Source organism: Ornithorhynchus anatinus, chromosome 8 (genome assembly GCF_004115215.2).
Source record: "Ornithorhynchus anatinus isolate Pmale09 chromosome 8, mOrnAna1.pri.v4, whole genome shotgun sequence".
NCBI classification, from domain to species: Eukaryota; Metazoa; Chordata; class Mammalia; order Monotremata; family Ornithorhynchidae; genus Ornithorhynchus; species Ornithorhynchus anatinus.
In genome coordinates this window covers 44,936,392-44,955,837 of record NC_041735.1, presented here as the reverse complement: position 1 = coordinate 44,955,837, position 19,446 = coordinate 44,936,392, and the positions used below count along the sequence as shown (strand labels likewise).

The following is a 19,446-nucleotide window of genomic DNA, read 5'->3' as shown; positions in this document are numbered from 1 at the left end:
TTGAAGAACTCCATTCACAGTAAGATCTAAACTTGAATTCTCACGGCAATTGTTCAGTATAATGTAAATATATATAATTAAAAAATGTAATATCAATATTAAGTACAGAAAACTTATTCTTTTCTTGCAAGATTTGCAGGGGTTAAACTTTTGGTGGAGACAGGGGAACTAAGGAGAGATTGCAGCTGGGTATCATAAGTAAGCAAGGTAACAAAAGAAGATAACATAAAATGCTAACTTCCTTTAGGCTAGGAAAGATGTGTGAGGAGACAGAGCCTTGAAATTGACTTGGAGAAAATCCTACTGTTTGGAAATGTTGGAACTCTACCATCCTTTTGGCTCTCCCCATTTACTATTTAATTGTTTTTTTTTAAAAAAGGGCCCGGTAGGTGGATCAGGGCAGTGATTTAAAAGTCTGAGCTGCAGGGCTAGAATCTCTATAGTAAAATTTGTGTTTGCATGTAAGGAACCATTGCCCCAAAGATGGGATGTAGTCTTCTCCTTGAAATAGTTTCAACAGGACGTTGTTTGCTAATCCCATTAACAATATTGCCAACCCGACTAGGATTTTTAAGAGTTCATATGCAGAACACCCAAGCCAGTCGCCTGAAGCCTTAGGAACAGACATCAGCTGGGAAAGAGAGCTCACTTACTAGACCTGCTGATCTGAAGCTCATTGTTAATCATCTTAGAAAGGGTATACAGCTGCACCCATGTGGAGCACTCAAATACTGTAAACTCCTCCTCCCTAAAGAACCCCCTACTAGAACCTTCTGGTCGATGAGGCTAACAGGTTTTCCAGTAATCCCTCTCTTGCTCTTACCTCTAAAGGTCTATTTTTTTCTCCCCTCCAGGTAGATCATTCGTGAACAGAGATATAGAAAATGACAAACCGTAACAGATGAAAGGCCAAGTGTTTATGCTCCAGAGGTGACCAGAATTTTAAAAACTATCTGAGGATGATAACATTCTTCAATTTACAACTCACCATAAACCAGTGGAACAGGTGTGTGCCTTTGTAGGGCTTTATCCTTGTCCTTGGCCAGTAATCTGTTTCTGCCGGAAAGCATGGGCACAATAGCCTTAATAGTTTCCTGGGGGAGTTAGCGTGAACACAGTAGTTATTCTTTTAGTGCCTAAGTTTTTCTTTGATTCTTACTGATCAGCTGCATTTACCATCTTGCAGACTCCCTATGGCTAGGACTAGACTAAAGTTCTGGGTTTGAAACAGAGGAAGTCTGGAGGCCTCCAGACCAAACTTCTTGTTATTCTTCTTAATGTTATTATCGTATTGAGTGCTTACTGTGTGCAGAGCACTGTACTAAGCATTTGGGAGAGTACAAAATAATATCAGACGCATTCCCTGCCCACATCGAGCTCACAGTCTAGAGGGGGAGACAGACATTAATATAAATATTAATAATATAGTAAATATAATGCTAATTATAAAGATTACTGTGGATGTTTACTGAACCACATTCTTCATATTAATGTAAAAGCTTCAATGCTTCCTGGTTCTATTTTGTATGTCTTTTCTCCCTAGCACAGCAGCGGGAAGAATGCTCTCCAGCTATCTGTTGTGGGGCTCTGAGGGTGAGTATCCAGAGGTTAAGACAGCACTGGCTACTGTAAAGATTTACTGTGAAAAATTTGGGAGAATTGAGAGAACTTCCTCTCCCATTTATAGACAATTGCACTCTTAGTATAGTGCTTTATTCACTCAGGTGTATTTATTTAGCACTTATCGTCTGCAGAGCACTGTACTAAGCATTTGGTAAAGTACAGTGCAATTATAAACAGTGGCATTCCCTGTTCACTATGAGCTCATAGTCTAGAGTTGGGGAGACAGACATCAATATAAATAAACTACATATGTACATTAGTGCTTTGCAGCTGGGAGGGGTGAAGAGCAAAGGGGCCAAATCAGGGTTTTATACACGGTAAGTTCTCAATAAACATGATTGAATGGGGAAAGCGGAAGGTAAGGACCTTGAGTAAAGAGTATTCATCTAACACAATTGGATAGGGGAGATGTTCAAAGACCCAAACAGGGGTAAATAACTTAGATGCTAAGAATGTAACCTTAGATGTATATTGAAAAGTAATGCCTCTCTACTGGCTATACTTGGAAATTAAAGTGAAACTATAGTTCAGAGTGGGAGGATTATCAATTAGTGGTATTAAGTATTTACTATGTGCAGAACACTGTACTAAACACTTGCAAGTGTAAAATACAATAGAGTTAGTAGATGTGTTCTCTAGCCAAAACAGTAGTACTATTAATCTGATACATTTCTGAATGCTGTGATGAAGGAAGGTGGTGATGAAGAAGCAGGGAGAAAAGCAAGAAGAATAGTGCAATATCATCCATTGTTATATTTATTGAGTGCTTACTGTGTGCAGAGCACAGTACTAAGCCCTTGGGAGAGTACAGTACAGCAGTAAACAGCCACATTCCCTGCCTACAGTGGGCTTACAGTCTAGAGGGGAGGAGATAGGCATCAATATAAATAAAATATAGCTATGTACGTAAGTGTTGTGGGGCTGGAAGAAGGGGAAGAGCAAAGGGAGCAAATCAGGACCACAACACAGAAGGAAGTGGGAGAAGAGGAAAAGTGGGGCTTACTCTGGAAAGGCATCTTGGATGAGATATGCCTTCAATAAATAAGGCTTTGAAGGGGTTGGGGAGAGCAACTGTCTGTTGGATTTAAGGAGGGAAGGCATTCCAGGCCAGGGGCAGAATATGGCTAGGGGTCGGCAGTGAGGTGAGGTCAAGTCACAGTGAGAAGGTTAGCACTAGAGAATCAAAGTGTGCAGGCTGGGTTGCAGAAGGAAACCGTGCTCCCATTGTTGGGCAGGGATTGTCTCTATCTGTTGCGGAATTGTACGTTCCAAGCACTTAGTACAGTTCTCTGCACACAGTAAATGCTCAATAAATACGATTGAAAGGTAGGAGGGGGCAAGGTGGTGGTTTGTTTTAAAGCCAATGGTGAAGAGTTTTTGTTTGATGTGGCGGTGGATGGGCAATGACTGGAGTTTTTTGAGGAGCGGGGGCACGTCCTGAACATTTTTGTAGAAAAATGGTCTAGGCAGTAGAGTCAAGTATGAACTGGAGAAAGTGAAAAAGAAAAAAACTGAACTTTAAAATTATCGAAAAAGGAATGACTTGGGGATTAGATGAGAAGAGGCACAGGGGGTCCATCCAAGAGAAGTGGAAGCAAAGTCAGCATGGCAGAAAGGCCTGGGTCAACTCAGCCAGACAGGAAAAAGGACAATAAAGAATGGACCCTGGGGCATAGATGCAGATTTGACTCTTAGGCTCCATTTCCTGTTGAGCCAATTTTTCACTACGTGACTATGAGTTTCCCCTCTGAGTTGTTTTCCTACAGACCTCATGACCTAAAAAGCCCCCAAGTACACTATGTTCTAAGGCAGGTCACCCTTCCACAAATTTTAGTTCAACATTAGCCTCCAGGAACCCCATATTCTGCAGGGAGAGATGTGTTGGCCTTCTTGGAGAGGAAAATGTTGGACCGGGGGGCAGGAAGGGCCTGAATTTTGTTTTGGACTGGTGAAGTCCAATAGTGTTACTACTAACTCTGCTTTGAGCCCTGCTATGCCCTAACCTCTCTACTGTGACTACTATCCCTCTTGGATTTAGAGTTAACACCTGCAAGCAGGGAACTTCCTCATCCTAAATAGGTACCAAAACCAACACCTAAGCAAGCTGGGTCTGCTTTTATTTGCCTGGTGGTTCTTATCCCCTCTCTGTCCTCCCAGTGGGATTTCCACACCTCCAGCCCTCTCCAACTAGAACATTGTTGAAACCTGGCTCCACCACTTCTATGCTGTGTGACCTTAAGCCTGTTAACTTTGCTATGCTTCCAGTCTCCTCTTCTGTAAAAAGGGGATTAAATTATAATCCCTCCTACATAGATTCTGAGTCCCATGTGGGACAGGGACCTTGTTTAACGTGTTTATTTTATATCCATCCCAGCACTTAGTGCTTGGCACATAAGTACCATTAAAAAGAAGGAAGGAACTGGAAATTGACTAAAAATGGCATATATAAGATTTAAGGCTATTCTTCTGTGATAGTTAAGAAAAGAGCCTAGGAAGAGAGTTGTTGTTTTTTTTAAACATTTATTTCTAAAATTTGTTCCTAAGGTAGTGGGAGGAAAAAGAAACCAAAGAGTGTGAGAGATCTAAAGTCACATGAGACACCTAACTAGTTGTTTTGCAAGAATGTAAAATATGGGATATGATTAAAAATATTGCTTTAGCATTTTGGTTATGAGGATTGTTCAGAGTGGAAATAACCTGTGAGACATACTCTATATAACTCCCACATGTGAATCATATGGGAAACATTATTCTAGATAGATACCCTTTAAGCACTTGATATTCACCCCTCCCTCAGCCCCACAGCACTTATATGTACATATCCATAATTTATTTTGAAGCCCATCTCCCCATCAAGATCCCAAACTCCTTCTGGGCAGGTAATGTATCTACCAACTCTATTGTATTGTACTCCCCCAAGCACCTTATGAGAAGCAGCGTGGCTCAGTGGAAAGAGCCTGGGCTTTGGAGTCAGAGGTCATGGGTTTGAATCCCAGCTCTGCCACTTGTCAGCTGTGTGACTGTGGGCAAGTCACTTAACTTCTCTGTGCCTCAGTTACCTCATCTGTAAAATAGGATTAAGACTGTGAGCCCCCCGTGGGACAACCTGATTCCCCTGTGTCTACCCCAGCACTTAGAACAGTGCTCTGCACATAGTAAGTGCTTAACAAATACCAACATTATTATTATTATCGCCTATTGCTGTGTATCCTAGTAAATGCTCAATAAATACCATTGATTTATTTATTTTTTTTGTTATTCCCTGGACGCTTTCTGGTCCTCCCCCTGCATTTCTAATATGTAGAAAACAAAACTGGACAAATGGATCTGACAAATATAGTCCCAATTACTTTCAAGCTCTTCAATGTCAGCCTCTTCAAGCTGACTTTGATTCCAGGCTCTGCTGCCTGGGGCCCTGGTTCTGGTCCCCTGCCATTATTTAAAATAGAGAATAATAATAATGATAACTGTGGTATTTAAGTGCTTACTATGTGCTAGGCACTGTACTAAGTGCTTGGGGTAGATACATGCAAATCAGGTTGGAAGCAGTCCCTGTCCCATATGGGGCTCACAGTCTCAATCCCCATTTTACAGATGAGGTAACTGAGGCACAGAGAAGAGATGTGACTTGACCAAGATCATACAGCAGACATTTGGCGGAGTGGGGATTAGAACCCATGATCTTCTGACTCTCAGGCCGATGCTCTACCCCCTACACCATGAAGTTTCTTCTGGATCCATATGAAACCAGAAAGGAAGTATACCAGGGGTTTATCCTGAGGAATACATCTCTTGTAAATGGAGGTGCAAGGGTTGGGATGGAGGGTGAAATATCCAGGAGGTGTCAGTAGTCAATAGTAAAAGAGCAAACACATTAAGGAAAGTGGTAGGTGTGGTTTTTTCATAAAAAAACATTCTGCTCCTTTTTTTATAGTATTTAAGTGCCTATTATATGCCAGGTACTGTACTAAGTGCTGGCATAGTTACAAGATAATCAGGTTGGACACAGTCCCTCTCCCACATAGGATCACCGTCATAATCCCTATTTTATAGATGAGGTAACTGAGGCACAGTGAGTTAAGTGACTTGCCCAAGGTTATACAGCAAACAAGGGGTGAAGTAAATAAAAAGACTTTCAGAGACCCAATTTATTGAAGGATCTTATTTTTTCCCCCCATCTGTCCCCACATGTTAAATTCAGAGCCAGGTTTGTGCCTGGAAATCAGAACGCCCTCATCTCTTCAGTAATACGAAGAAGATCTTCACCACCAAGGGGACCCCATTAGGTGTATAATTAAATTTTGAAATTTCCCTCATGTCATTTCAAAAATGACACCAACTCTGAACAATGAACAAGACGGGTGATCAGACCAAGCCTTGGGAAATGCTTTATCTGTAAAATTCTATTTGATAGTAATACTGCTGGATAATACCCTTTAATTTTCTGTTGCAGAAAAACAAATTCTAAGATCACTTCATAGTCTTGCCTCAAGCCTTCTAAGAGAAACCAGACACAATACTAAATAATTAATGAAAAGGAAAGCAAAGGACAAAAGCTTCCCAAGAATTGAAGTAGGAGGGAATAGAGCAGAGGGGAATAAATTACTGTTCTTGAATAAAATGAGAATTTAGAAATTGAAACTTAGAGTTGAGTCAGTTTTTGAAACATATTACAATCTGAGAAGTGCTTATTGATTTTTAATTCCTAACAGAAGTCATGTCTATGTAGGTACGTAATATTTTCTGAAGAAAATATTCCCATTGTCTCAACTCTATTTGGGATAACGTTCATGTTGGAAATAGTGCTGAGCATCCAGCTTTATGGAGTCAATTGCCAGTAGACTCCTTTCTGAGATGTCAGTCTGATTAATGCCTGCCATTTTGACTTTCCCCATTTGCAGGTCTAATAATAATGTTGATATTTGTTAAGCGCTTATTATGTGCAGAGCACTGTTCTAAGCGCTGGGGTAGACACAAGGGAATCAGGTTGTCCCACGTGGGGCTCACAGTCTTAACAGATGAGCTAACTGAGGCACAGAGAAGTGAAGTGACTTGCCCTGCTGGTGCCCCTGTTTGCAGCTTTTGGGAGAGTGCAGTAGAGGTCCAAGGCACAATCTCAATCTCAATTGTCTATTGTTGTTTTGACAAATAATGGAAAGACTCTTTGCAAGAGCTGCAACCTTTTTTTCAGACTTAGTTCTTCAAAACAGATACAAGATACTTCTGTTTTTTAATGGTATTTGGTAGGAACTTTCTATGTGCCAGGCACTGGAGTAGAAACAGGATAATCCGGTTGGACACAGTCTGTGTCCCACATGGGACTCACAGTCTTAATCCCCGTTTTCAGATGAAGTGAGACACCGAGAAGTTAAGTGACTTGCCCAAGATCACACAGCAGACAAATGGCACAATAGGGATTAGAACCCAGGTCCTCTGACTCCCAGGTCTGTGCTCTTTCCACTTGGCCACACTGCTTCTCTAGTTGTTATGATTAACTAAAGCCTTACAGTACCTTGAACTACTTAGCTTTGTGTTTTCTAAGTGAGGCCTAACAATTTGACCTTTTATGAATATTTCATTTTTTCAGTGTTGTGGACCACTTGCTTGCTACTCATTTGTATTTAGAATGGAAACATTGTTCTGGATATACCCAAGACACTAATTTGTACTACCTCTGTGTTAGTTTTTGAGAGATCAGTTTGTTGTAATTCCTAGAGTAAACCATAGCCTGTACCTAACCTTTAATTGATCAGAAAGCTCATCCTCAAGACAATAGCCATTAAATCATTTTGAGTTCACTAGGTCTTCTTAAATTCCAGTCATCATAGATTTATTTAAATATGGTCTGTTTTCTCAAGGGGAAAGTGGAATTTTTATGCAAAAATTTATCAGCGAGGATATTTATTTAGTGTTTAATACTGTAGAATAAATAGTTCTATGCTTGGAGTAGATGAGAAAGCCCTGATAGAAGCAGGATTCCCACCATGGTTATGTAGTTTAAATGTGGGAAAACTTCCAGGCCGTGGCTCTGGTTACCTTGGTCAGCCTGCAGTTTCTTAAGGCCAAGGAAGTGGGACCAGAACTTGAGCTCTGAGTAACGGTAGGCAACTGCTTTGGGGTCTCCTGACCAAAGCTACTGGGGACTATTCCCTTTGCCCTCAAAGGTGGTGATTAGTGTGGAACTGCAAGCCTGCCCTATGTGGACAGGCAGAAGCAGGAAAGGGTGGTGGGAAAAGGAGGGAATTGAGTCTGCTTGCTCATTAAGATACTGGGGGCAGAAGTAAAGACAGGAGAGTGGTTTTGAAAGAGGAGTCTGGGACCATAATAGAAAGTAGGATGTGTTTTGGAATTATAGGGCCAAAACCTAGGGAGCTGGAGGTAGGGGTTGGATTGCCCTTGAAAGAGAAAAAGGTGAAATAGGCCCAGAGTTTTAGCCAGGGGAAAGCAGAGTGGAAAGTGTGGAAAGAGAGCTGGCTTGGGAGGTCGTGGGTTCTAATCCCAGCTCCCCCACTTGTCAGCTGCGTGACTTTGGGCAAGTCACTTAACTTCTCAGTGCCTCAGTTTACCTCATCTGTAAAACCGGGATGAAGACTGTGAGTCCCATGTGGAACAACATGTATCTTGTAGGTTGTAACCTTGTATCTACCCCAGTGCTTAGAACAGTGCTTGGCACATAGTGTTTAACAAATACCATTATTTTTGTTATTAGAAGTGAAGTTAACTTTATGCCATTTAACATACAGGCTAAAAACTACACAAATAAGGGTAAGTATGCTCTCAGCATCCCAGCTCTTTATCTGGATGAAATCTAAAAGTCGGTATAATCTTTAGAATTGAAGGACTGGGTGATTGTGAAGGTGGAGTTGGAGCATTCTAAGATATAACTTTATATACTAACTGGTCATACAACTTGTTAGTATTTCCTCATGGTGTTTATTAAACAAACATAAGTAGATAGGCATTCCTGTACTAGGTATAATAATATTGACTTCTTGTTTGAGTGGTTGTGGGATTTATGAAAGCATGATTTAAGATTCTTACGCAACAAAAATGTAGCGTGAACTTGTTCTGTTACTTGTTAATTTGGATGAGTTCAAAAAATTACAACTAGAAGGCTGAGTTATCTAGTGTGTGTGTGACCATTTGGATCACAATTGTAGATGTCACCAAAGTCTCATATCACTTTGTGATGATGGGCATTACAGAAAAGTTGATTAGGAGATGGTGTTGAAGGCTGATTTGTATACCAGAATATTAGCAGGATATGTTTTGGTCTGCATTATCCCTGGAGTTTTCTGGTGAAAGTGGATTTTTTTTTTTCTAAAATGTCCGTTTTGAATTTTCTGGATAATTTACTGGTTTAATCCTACCCTAAATCAAAGTATAAATACAAAGTACAAAGCCTGTTATGTAACTTTCTACCTAAACTATTGGCTAAGACTCTGTGTACCAATTTTTTTGAAGCATGAATTTAAACCATTTGAAATCTGGGAAGAATTACTGGAGATAGTTAGCCATTATGAAAGCAGTTATGTCTAGTTTTTTGTAGCTTTACAAATTTGAAACTAAACAATATGTCCTGCTTCCTGCTTGTGAGGTTACTGTCTAGGGAAGAATCCTTCTAATTTGTTAGATTAAAACAGATTATCAGAGTCCATAAGAATATCTGAGAATGCTTTCCCTCTTCCCCCACTTTTTTTTCCTGTTCCCTCCTTCCTTGAGTATGAAACAACAGCAAAATATAAAGGATTCCCCAAAGTCTCCATATTCCTTCTTCCCTCTCCCTTTTTCTCCTAGCTATAGAATTCCAGATCCTAGTTCAGTAAAAAGCAGTGCAAGAGAAGGGAATGGTGATAAGCAGGATATATAGAACAAGAGACTTTGAGATCTAGTTTGTTGACACTAATACAAGGAAAAGAGTAATAAAATTGCTTTTATAGCTGTTCCACCTAATTGATCAGAAAGTTCAACTTCATGCATGCATTTCAGTGGCACTTAAATTATAATGATATATCTTTGTAAGTATTAGGTAATTATCGGCTGTAAATTTTCTAGGTGGTTACATTAATACATATATAAATCCATCGTATATTATCCATTGAATAGATATTGATCCACTGATGTCAAATTCATTCATCTTTTAAATTCTGAAATTTGCTCTTAGACATTTTCTCTCCTTCAAATATCATAGAAGCAACATTATCGAGAAGCAGTGTGGCCTAGAGAAGCAGCATGGCCTAGTGGAAAGAGCCTAGGCCTGGGAATGAGAGAACGTGAGTTGTAATCCTGGCTCTGGCCCTTGTCTGCTGTGTGACTTTGACCACAAGGTTCTGGGCTTACTATGTGCCAAGCATTGTACTGTATTGTACTTTCCAAGCGCTTAGTACAGTGCTTTGCACATAGTAAGTGCTTAATAAATATGATTGAATGAATGAGTAGATATAAAATAATCAGGTTGGACACAGTCCCTCTTCCACATGGGACTCACATTCTAAGTAGGAGGGAGAGCAGGTTCGAATCCCCATTTTGCAACGGAGGCACAGAGAAGTCATGACTTGCCTAAGGTCACACAGCAAGCAAGTGGCAGAGCTGGGATTAGAACTAAGGTCCTCTTACTTCTAGGCCCACACTCTTTCCACTAGGCCACACTCCTTTATAGTTGTAGTATCACAGTGCCTGACACATACTCAATCTCTTCATCTCTAACTGCTGCACAATCCCTACCCACACCAACCCTGAAATCCCTCTCTCTGACCACAGTCTTCTCACTTTCCTCCTCTCCCACACTCCTCCTCCCCATAAATCTGTACTATTCTCCCACAGAGACCTGCTTTCTCTTGACCCCATCCATCTCTCTCAGTGCATCACACCCCACCTAGCCTCCCTACCCATTCTACCCACTCTTGATGACCCAATAGATGCTCTCAACTCCACCCTCTCTACTCAACTCAACTCACTCACTCCCCTATCCCTTCGTTGGTCTCACAGCCCTGAATCACCTCCACTGTCTGCCTCCTTTGCTCTTAATAATGTTGGTATTTAAGCGCTTACTATGTGCAGAGCACCGTTCTAAGTGCTGGGGTAGATACAGAGTAATCAGGTTGTCCCACGTAAGGCTCACAGTTAATCCCCATTTTACAGATGAGATAACTGAGGCACAGAGAAATGAAATGACTTGCCCACAGTCACACAGCTGACAAGCGGCAGAGTGGGGATCTGAACCCGTGATCTCTGACTCCCAAGCCCGGGCTTTTTCCACTGAGCCATGCCGCTTCTTACACTTGAGCTGCTTAACGCAGCTGGCGGAAATCTGAACATCAGGCTGACCTTGTCCACTTCCTTTGTCCTTTCTTGCCATAACTCTGCCCTCTCCTCTGCCTGGCAAAGCTATTTCTCTTCTCTTATTGACACCCATGCCCATCACCCAGCAGCGTGGCTCAGTGGAAAGACCCGTGGCTTGGGAGTCAGATGTCGTGGGTTCGAATCCCAGCTTTGCCACTTGTCAGCTGGGTGACTGTGGGCAAGTCACTTAACTTTTCTGTGCCTCAGTTCCCTCATCTGTAAAATGGGGATTAAGACTGTGAGCCTCACGTGGAACAACCTGATAACCCTTTATCTACCCCAGCGCTTAGAACAGTGCTCTGCACATAGTAAGTGCTTAACAAATACCAATATTATTATTATTATTATCACCCTCACTAGTTGTTTTGGACATTTAACTCCCTTCTCAGTCCCCCTGTCCCTCCCCCATCCCCCACCCCCTGCGATCTGGCCACCTACTTCATTAGAAAAATTAACACCATAAAGTCTGAGCTCTCCAAAATCACTCCTCCCCCATTCTTCCCTTCTTGGCCCCCTTTTCAACTTTGATGTTGATGATGGTATTTGATAAGGGCTTACTATGTGTGAAGCACTGTTCTAAGCACTGGGGAAGATACAAGGTGATTAGATTGTCTCATGTGGGGCTCACAGTCTTCATCCCCATTTTAGAGATGATAGCTGAGGCCCAGTGAAGTGACTTGCCCAAAGTCACACAGCTGACAAGTGGTAGAGACGGGGTTAGAACCCATGACCTATGACTGCCAAGCCCGAGCTCTTTCCACTGAGCCATCAGTATCTTCAGAGGACGTCTCCTACCGCCTCTAAAATGCCACCCCCTCCACATGTGCATAGGACCCCATTCCCTCGCACTTTATAAAAAAACTCTTGCCCCTTCCCTTCTCCCCTCCTTAACTACCATCTTCAACTGCTCACTCTGCAGTGGCTTCTTTCCCTCTGCCTTCAGACATGCCCACATCTCCCCTATCCTAAAAAAGCCCTCCCTTGACTCCACAGCCCCTTCCAGTTATTGCCCCATCTCCCTCCTACCCTTCCTTTCCAAATTCCTGGAGTGAGTCATCTATACTCGCTGCCTCAAATTCCTCTCCTCCAACTCTCTCCTGGACCCCCTCCAATCTGGCTTCCGCCTCCTCCACTCCACTGAAACTTCCCTCTCAAAGGTCACCAATGATTGCCTTCTTGCCAAATCCAACAGCTCCTGCTCCATCCTAATCCTCCTTGACTTCTCAGCTGCCTTTGACGCTGTGGACCATCCCCTTCTCCTCAACACATTATCCAACCTTGGCTTCATGGACTCCGTCCTCTCCTGGTTCTCATCTCTCTGGCCATTCATTCTCAGTCTCCTTTGAGGGCTCCTCCTCCCCCTTCCATCCCCTAACTGTAGGGGTCCCTCAAGGTCAGTTCTTGGTCCCCTCCTATTCTCCTTCTGCACTCCCTTCTCATTCGCTCCCATGGCTTCAACTATCATCTCTATGTGGATGAACCCAAATCTACATCTCCACCCCTGTTCTCTCTCCCTCTCTCCAGGCTTGCATCTTTTCCTGTCTTCAGGACATCTCTACTTGGGTGTCCTCCCGCCACCTAAAACTCAACATATCCAAGACAGAGATCCTTATCTTCCCTCCCGAATCCTCTCCTCTCCTGAACTTTCCTGTCACTGTGGACGGCACAACCATCCTTCCTGTCTCACAAGCCCACAACCTTGGCCTCATCCTTGACTCCACACTCTCGTTCACCCCACATATCCAATCCTTCACCAAAGCCTGCCGGTCTCACCTTTCCAACATCGCCAAATCCACCCTTTACTCTCCATCCAAACTGCAACCACGTTAGTACAATCACTCACCCTATCCCGACTGGATTACTGTATCAGCTTCCTTTTTGACTTCCCAACCTCCTGTCTTTCCCTACTTCAGTCCGTACTTCACTCTGCTGCCCAGATTATCTTTCTACAGCAGCGTTCTAGCCATGTCACCCCCCTCCTCAAAATCTCCAGTGGTTGCCTATCAACCTCTGTATCAAACAAATACTCCTCACCATTGGCTTCAAAGCTCCTCATCATCTTGCCCCTTTTTATCTCACCTCCCTTCTCTCCATCTACATCCCAGCTCGCCTCACTTCTCTGGTGCTAACCTTCTCACTGTGCCTCATTCTTGCCTGTCCTGCCATCGACCCTGCTCCACGTTCTACCTCTGGCCTGAAATGCCCTCCCTCCTCAAATCTGCCAAACAATCACTTCAAATCCCTTGACCCCCCCCTTCAAATCCTTACTGAAGGCTCACGGCCTCCAAGAGGCCTTCCCAGACTAGGTTCCCCTTTTCCTCAGCTCCCCCTCCCCTCCATGTCGCTCTGACTCACTCCCTTTGCTCTACTCCCCTCTCCTTGCCCCACAGCACTTGTGTATATATGTACATATCTATTATTCTATTTATTTGTATTAATGCCTGTTTACTTGTTTTGATGTTTGTCTCCCTTCGCTTCTAGACTGTAAGCCCAGTGTGGGCAGGTATTGTCTCTTTTGCTGAATTGTACTTTCCAAGCGCTTAGTATAATGCTCTGCGCACAGTATGTGCTCAATAAATATGATGGAATGAATGACTGAATAATAAACACTTAACAGATACCATTATTCATTCATTCCATTGTATTTATTGAGTGCTTACTGTGTGCAGAGCACTGTAAGAAGCACGTGGAAAGTACATTTCTACAATAAAGAGAGAGAATCCCTGCCCACACCATTATTATTACTATTATCAACTATTTTGGGGAAATTTGGTGGAGGCGAAGATTTAGGAAAGAAGATGAGGAGTTCAGTAATAGGCACATTGAGCTGGAGATGCCAACAGACATCTGTAGCAATGTTCTGGAAGCAGGAGGAAATGCAAGATTTCAGATGAGGTAAGAGGTTGTGGGTAGTGACAGAGATTTGGTAATTATCCATGTGAAGGTAGTAGCTGAAGTCAGGACAGGGCTTTGAGGGACATCCATGCTTAGGAGCTGAGAAGTGGAGGAAGAACCAATAAGAGCTACTGAGAAGTGGCTGGAGAGGTAAGAACAGAGGCAAGAGAGCCAAGGTCAGTCAGTCAATTGAATTTGAGTGCTTACTGTGTGCAGATCACTGTACTAAATGCTTGGGAAAGTATAGTACAACAATTAACAGACACATTCCCTGCCCACAGTGAGCTTATACTGGATTTTCATCAGAAGGGAATGTGGCATACATCATCAAGAGCAGCTAAATGAGTGAGGAGGAGGATTCGGATGCAGCAAGAGGAAGATGTCATTGGTGGCCCTGGAAAGAGAGGGGTCTCAATGGAGAAGGCAAAACAAGATGGTAGAAGGCCAAGAAGAATTGGAGGGGAGGAAATATCAGGGGAGGGTGTATAGTGTCTCCCCTTGGCTGTGAGTTCCATGGGCAGGGGAATATGCTGTATTGTACTCTCCCAAGTGCTTAATATTAGTGCTCTCCACTCAGTAAGTGCTCTGTAAATACCATTGATTAATCGAGCCAAAGAGTTTTGAACAGGAATGGGAGCTGGGAGATGGGATGGTATTTGGAGGGTGCAATGGGACCCAGAGAAGATTTTTGTTTTGTTTTAGAGTAGGGCAGACACGAGGATTTTTGAAGGCAGAAAGGAAAGTGCAATCAGAAAATAGGTGATGGCAATCAGGGAGGGTAGAAGAATGGGTGATAGCGTCAGTGGGCGAAGAGGGATGGGGGTCAAAGACACAGGGAGAGAGGGTGGATTTGAAAACCAGAAAGGAGACCTCATATAATTAATTCCTTTGTGCAGGTCTGTGTTGCAAAGTTTTCCTGACTAAATCATGACTCATCCATTGTTTATAATGGGGAAACTCCATACTAGCTATTTTTTCAGGATGAAAAACCTGGTCAAGCTGTAAAATGAGAACCTGATTATAAGCTTATTGAAATCAATGCTTACATCATAGTAATAATAATGGTATTTGTTAAGTGCTTACTGTGGGCCAGGCACTGTACTAAGCGCTGGGCTGAAGAAGCGGCTTGGTGTAGTGGATAGAGCACGAGCCTGGGAGTCAGACCGTCATGGGTTCTAATCCCAGCTCTGCCACTTGTCTGCTGTGAGACCTTGGAGGGCAAATCACTTCACTTCTCTGTGCCTCAGTTACCTCACCTGTAAAATGAAGACTGAGACTGTGAGCCCCACGTGGGACAAAGGACTGTGTCCAACCTGATTTTCTTGTACCCACCCCAGGGCTTAGAGTGCCTGGCACATACTAAGCGCTTAACAAAAACTACAGCTATTATTACTATTATATATGCAAATCAGCTTGGTCACATTCTGTCTCCCACGTGGGGCTCATAGTCTCAATTCCCATTTTACAGATGAGGAAATGGAGGCACGGAGACATGAAGTGACTTGCCTAAGGTCACACAGACAAGTAGTGGAGCGGGGATCAGAAACCATAACCTTTGGACGTCCAGGACCATGCTGTATTCATTATGCCATTCATATTAACTGTATGAATATTTTGTTCAGCTTTCTTTGTCTTGAATGTGTCAGGCTATTTTAGGGAATGTAGGTTTGCAAGAAGGAATCTGGATGTTGTTGTAGAGAAAACACAGAGTTAATCTGACAAACTATCAAAATTGTTTTTGTATGTCTCTCTAGCCAGCGTTTCTGAACCCAGAAATCTAACTGCCATTATATTAAAATGGCAACATGGGTGTTGACTGTTACTGAAAAAGTACTGTCTGTACTTTGTAGATGTGAAGTATGAAAGATCTGTTGTTTTGTTTTCTTACTGGACCTATTAATGTTTGGCAAAGTGTCTTTGGAATGAGTTCCTTGGGCATAGCACTGTGGTTACAGTTTGTTGCTCGTTCTTATAACTATGTAGGTTCTGCAGTTACAAAGGACAATGCATGCTTTTTCCAGTCTAGCACAAATACCCGGTCCTCACTGGGGTGGACGACTCTTCACACTTCTTTTCCTGGGTTCCGTCCTCTCTTTCCCTCTTACCTCTTCTCCTGGGTCCTCAATCTGCTCCTGCTGGCAGGGTTTGTCTCTCTTTATTGCTGTATCGTACTTTCCAAGCACTTAATGCAGTGCTGTGCACACAGTAAGCACTCAATAAGATCAATGAATGAATGATCCCCCCCACATACGTGGGTCCCCACTACTGCCCTCTCCTCCTCACTTTTCTTTTTGCCTCTCCCTCCTTTTCAGATAACCATAAACACACACATAGACTGATTATAACCAGAGATAATTATCTTATCATACATAATACCAGATTAACTGGTTCCAAGATTGGGAGCTACATCTCTAGAGAAGTCCCTCATAAAAATAATAATAATAATTTAAGCGCTTACTATGTGTCAAGCCCTGTTCTAAGTACTGGGGTAGATAAAAGATAATCAGGTTGTCTCACGTGGGACTCGGTTTTAATCCCCATTTTACAGATGAGGTAACTGAGGCACAGAGAAGTTAAGTGACTTGCCCAAGGTCACACAGACAAGTGGGATTAGAACACACGACCTCTGACTCCCAAGCCTGTGCTCTTTCCACTAAGCCACACTGCTTCTTATAATAATAATAATAATGATGGTATTTGCTAAGTGCTTACTATGTGCCAAACACTGTTCTAAGCGGTGGGGAAGATACAAGGTAAAGAGGTTGTCCCACGTGGGGCTCACAGTCTTCAACCCCATTTCACAGATGAGGTAACTGAGGCACAGAGAAGTGAAGTGACTTGCCCAAAATCACACAGCTGATAAGTGACAGAGCCAGGATTAGAACTCACGACCTCCGACTCCCAGCCCCGTGCTCTTTCCACTAAGCCTCATGTGAACTGTGATGCAGACATCGTGCATAAAGCCATATGATCACATCATCACACAGTGCTGCCCCTCTCCAGCCCGAATGGCGGCAGATTGAAGGGAATTTTCTGAATGGATTTGAATTTCTGCTCATGCCCTCCTGGACCACTAGAGCAGGCAAACCTTTGTTATTTTGGGGGTGGTTCACTGAGGGGGAGAAGGAGAAGCTTGGGTACTGCTCAATGGGCAGGGATTGTCTCTGTTACCGAATTGTACATTCCAAGCGCTTAGTACAGTGCTCTGCACATAGTAAGCGCTCAATAAACACTATTGAAAGAATGCTCTGCTTCAGCTATGACCCAACAATATTTCCCGGTCTTCTTCTCCCTGAAAATGGAGGAGGCTGCAGTGTGTGTGTGTGTGTCTGTGTGTTGAGGGAGGGGGTGGATAAATGGTGGGGGAGAGGCCCTCCCTGTTCCCCGACTATGTTGTCACCCAACTGCACAGGGGGACAGCATTCCAATGTAGTAGAGTCATGTGTGCTTCACTAGGTCCCACACACACATCAGCACGTATGAGTTGCCTCTAAACAGTTCCTTAAATCCTGCATTTTGTGACTGGGCAGGAGGGCGGTTGAGGAGGTGGGGTGGGAGAAATGTAATTTCCCCATAGCTAAGGACAGCCTGAAGCAGCTCTGGGATGAGTTGGATGGTTCGCTGTTGCTGTCTGAGGAAGCAGGCAGTGCTCCAAACCTTGCTTCCCCTCACCAGCCACCTTCTGTCCTCACCCACCCCTCAGTGTAATCATTAGCAAGCCACCTAGTCTTTCATTCATTCATTCATTCAATAGTATTTATTGAGCACTTACTATGTGCAGAGCACTGTACTAAGCGCCTGGAATGAACAAGCCGGCAACAGATAGAGACAGTCCCTGCCGTTTGACGAGTTTACAGGGGAGACAGGCAGACAAGAACAATGGTAATAAATAGAGTCAAGGAGAATGAGCAGTGAAATAGCCAGAGTAGAAACTGTAATGGGTGATTTTTATTTTATTTTCCACCCCACCTAATTCCCAAGTACTCAAACCCTCTTTTTTTCACTCTCTATTCACTGTCTGTGATTAATAAGCCTTCATCAACCAAGAAAATCAACAACATTCCTCCCCAGGGCCCTGACATACTTCAAGAGGGCAGGGGCTGTAATTAGCACCTATTAGTGGCCTAAAGGTGGAGGAGGAGGCAGCCGTAGGGGTGGCGGAGGGGAGGGTTCTACACAAGATTTTGGCCTCCCTCCTACCCAGACCTCCCTTTCCCTTCACATGAAAGGACATTTACCTTTCCTGTGCCTTGGTTTCTTCATCTGTAGAATGAGGATAAAATCCGTATTCTCCTTGAACCCTAGGTGGGATGGAGAATGTCGGATCTGTTTATCTTATCTGATGTCTAATCTGATTTATCTGATTTTTGTAGTAAATGCTATTATTATTCAAAACCCTTCTGAAATGACATTCCTTCAGGAGGCCCTCCATGATCAGTTTATAATCTCCCCACTTTATATCACCCCTACTGCCAGTTTTGGGCCACCTAAGCACTTGGTAGAATGCAAACTCCTTCCACAGGATTTTAAACTCCTTGAGGGAATATGTTCAGGGTATATGGGATAAAAATGAATATCAAACTACTAACCCTTGTAGACTGTAAGCTCTTTGTGGACAGGGAATGTTTCTGTTCACTGTTATATCGTATTCTCATAAATGCCTGGTACAGTGCTCTGCACACAGTAAACGCTCAATAGGTATGATTGACTGAATCCTTAACGATTCTTAATGATCCTTTGAGAGTTAATGAAGGGTTGCCAAAGCTGCCCAAGACTAATCCTTTAGCAATCCCCAAACTGTTACACGTACTTCATTCCAGAATGCAAGGAAAAAATCTAGCAATGCAGTCTTTCCCTCCCCCTTAACTTAGATCCATCCAAGGCACTGTATGTACAGGGCAGAAGTTGGTGCATTATATAGTTAGAAAAGTAATTAAAGAAATGTTGCTTGTCTTCAAATTAGGTAGGTTCTTACCTTTATGTCAAACTATGATAGTACAAATCTTCTTACTCTTCCTTTACTTTGTCATCAAATTACCAGCTAAATTTTCATTACAAAACACATATTGGGGAATTTAAAATAAGAGGCAGGAAGGATGAAGTTGATTTATTTGCCCCATTTTGAGTTCTTCCTGCTGAAGGGAGAATTATTCAAATTTTCTTCTAAAATAGCCTATGGAGGATTTATTACTTGGATATTCAGCTAATGTGAAATGAGGAATATCACCTCCCATTGGCACAGTCAACCGTTCCTTTTATTCCAATGTTACTTTCCTTTTCTACTTTCCATTTAAAGATTTAGGAAAGGATTACTGTTTTTTTTAGGTATCATTTTCTCTCTTTTTTTTTTTTGCTTTATACTGGTCCTTTAGTTTATTGAATAATATTCTTTGAACAATCAAGGTTTCCTTCTGAGAATTATCCCCCCAAATAACAAAGTTTGAATTAAATATAATGTTGCCATAATTTTTTTTTTAGTTTTTTTGGCATTAACTATTTTTTCAGTAGGACTATGCATCATTGTCCTTGTTCTGCAAAGGTTGTGGGAATGTTGCTAAATGGACTTTTTCTATGTAAAGTATTTCA

The 19,446-nt window shown here is 42.6% G+C and overlaps 1 long non-coding RNA gene across 1 annotated transcript; it reads left to right on the top strand.

Annotated features, from left to right (window-relative positions):
• The first annotated feature begins 829 nt into the window (after positions 1-829).
• Positions 830-14,211, top strand: LOC120638550. Its single transcript, XR_005660251.1, has 3 exons — positions 830-1,006; positions 1,544-1,593; positions 14,142-14,211. It is a non-coding gene; the product is annotated as an uncharacterized LOC120638550 (long non-coding RNA).
• The last annotated feature ends 5,235 nt before the right edge of the window (positions 14,212-19,446 follow it).